A 2,320-nucleotide genomic window follows, 5' to 3' on the forward strand; every position below is an offset into this window, starting at 1 on the left:
AAGGTTTCAGCAGTCTCTTTCTTATTGTTTACATAATACTTAACAAGCCAAAGACATTAGTCTAACAACTGTAGCCGTCATATTCGTATTTTGTCAGGCATGGCACTTATGGAATCAAGGCAGGGGATTGGAGTTAGTAGACGAAGTATTGGCTGATTTATATTCGTCAGCAGAAGTAATGAGATGCCTGCAGATTGGGCTTCTTTGTGTACAAGACAATGCTGTGGATAGGCCAAGCATGCTAGAAGTAGTTCTCATGCTAAGTAGTAACACAGACAGTCCACAACCAAAGCAGCCTACATTCACTTTCCACAACCCCGTCTCTCCTCCTCAACCACATTATGCGAAAAGCACTTGTTCCAGAAATGAAGCTACCATAACAATAATCGAAGGGCGATGATAACTACAACTTTTTGCATCACAAAATTCTTTAGATTAAGCTGCATTTCAGACTTCAGGTCAATCATTATGCAATGTTGTAATCAGTTTACATATATGGAAACCAAGGTGTTGAAGTTTTGATAATCAGTTTCGATTATGGTGAATAATGATGCTTCTTCTTTCATCTTGGACCCTAAGTTATCGAGTCAAAAATCTCCAGAAGGAGCCTAAAGTTGATGTCAAATTTGTCTCCCATCGTTTTTGAACTAGTGCCCGATCAGTCATAGAACTTTCAATATTACTCGCCTAAGCTTAGGTCTCTATAGACGCTTCTCTTCTTTCAATAGTAGACCTATCTTTCAAAAACTGTAATACTTTGTTGTTTTTCTTGTTCATCTCCAGTTTGCTTCCCTCCCAGTATAGTGCTCAGCTCTAGAACATGACTCCTTCAATCCCATTAGCACCAGGAGAAACTCTAACTCTAGTCTCCCTAATCATTTACTCAGTACACCCATTACAAAAGGCCCAAAGCAAGAAAGCTTACAAGTACCCAACACCTAAAGCCCAAAAGAAACCTTTAAATTGTGGACCTTTTGGAAATTTGTGTGAGAGCCATCCGAAGAGCTAGAGCATCTGCTCGCACTTTTTCCCTTGACCCCTTTCAGGTGATCCATTGCAAAAGTTTTAATCTTTTACATCAGTCATTTTACATTATCAATCTTTTTAGTTAATGATGTTGATGGGTGTTTTGATTATTTCATTTTCAGATTGATTGGGTGTTAGATATTTCCTGGGTTTAATTTTTCTTTTTCCCAATTTGTTTGGTGCTGAATTTACCTACCTAATGATTTCTTTGCTTGTAAAATCTGGGTCTCTCTTTGGATGAACTATCATACACTGCTTCGCTTCCTTCACTTAAATTTCAATTCTTTATTGTTAATTGTTTCCATGGTTGAAAACAATGGCTTAAATTTTTAGTGGTACTGAAAGTGACCAGAGAAGACTGAGAAGATAGATTTAATGTTTATTTTAGGTAATTTGGTGTAGAAAAATTCCCCTTACTCTTGGGGTTTGTAGTACATGAAGATTTCCAAAGTGGATTGACCCGTATTGATGCTTTTATACTCTGCACATACGGCACGAGTCGTAAGCACTTCTAAGTCTTTTTTGCATGAAGTTGAATCCTGTCAATGAATACAAGGATATCCAGTTTTCTTGCCTTCTGTTGAAATGTTCTTTCATCCATGCTATAAAATTACCCAAATATCTGTAACATTTTTGATGAAGTGGTGCGAGGTTTTTGATGCCAGTCACCTAATCATTTACTCTGTACACCCAACATCTTGAGCCCAAAATGAAGACTTCAAATTAAGAACCTTTTGGTGCACTGACTGTGACTGCTTTCAATTGCAGCTCTTGGAATAGGCAGTTCAGCTTTCTTCTTTGAACTGGTGAGTCCCCTGCCCTCACTTCCCTCTGACTCCTCTCAGGTATTTTCATTTCTTGTTTCATTTAATGTAAATTGAGCATTGGCATATTGATTTAGTAAGTAATTTCAGGTAGTATATTCCATTTCTTAATACCATACTTTTTTATTCTTTTCCTTGCATGTAATTTGGGCCTCTCTCAAGATGACAAATATCATATGGTTCTTTGCTTCCTTCGCTTCAACTCCAATTCATTTCTCAATACTACACCATGTCCTTGGTTGATAATCTGAAAGTGACCGAAGAAGATGGTGAAATGTGGACTGTATCAATGGTTTGTGTTGTAACAATGTTACAGCCCAAGGTATTTACTGGCTTAATTGTGTGTATCAGAGCCTGACACTCTTCGCGTTGGTTATTTTTCATCCCAACTAGTATGTGTCATTCCTTTATTCCTGCATATTTGACTGAGTTGATGGTAATTGAAATATATATATATATATATATATATA

General features: G+C 37.1%; 1 protein-coding gene across 1 annotated transcript in view; it reads left to right on the plus strand.

The window, feature by feature from the left end:
- The first annotated feature begins 988 nt into the window (after positions 1-988).
- The window catches only part of LOC101312617 (G-type lectin S-receptor-like serine/threonine-protein kinase SD1-29-like), a 9,986-nt gene continuing 8,654 nt past the window's right edge, over positions 989-2,320 (plus strand). Inside the window, exons 1-3 of the mRNA XM_004295336.1 lie at positions 989-1,046; positions 1,795-1,832; positions 2,013-2,172. The gene's annotated coding sequence lies outside the window, so the exon portion shown is untranslated. The remainder of the gene's footprint in view (positions 1,047-1,794; positions 1,833-2,012; positions 2,173-2,320) is intronic.

The sequence above is a fragment of the Fragaria vesca genome, linkage group LG3, assembly GCF_000184155.1.
Source record: "Fragaria vesca subsp. vesca linkage group LG3, FraVesHawaii_1.0, whole genome shotgun sequence".
Classification (NCBI taxonomy): Eukaryota; Viridiplantae; Streptophyta; class Magnoliopsida; order Rosales; family Rosaceae; genus Fragaria; species Fragaria vesca.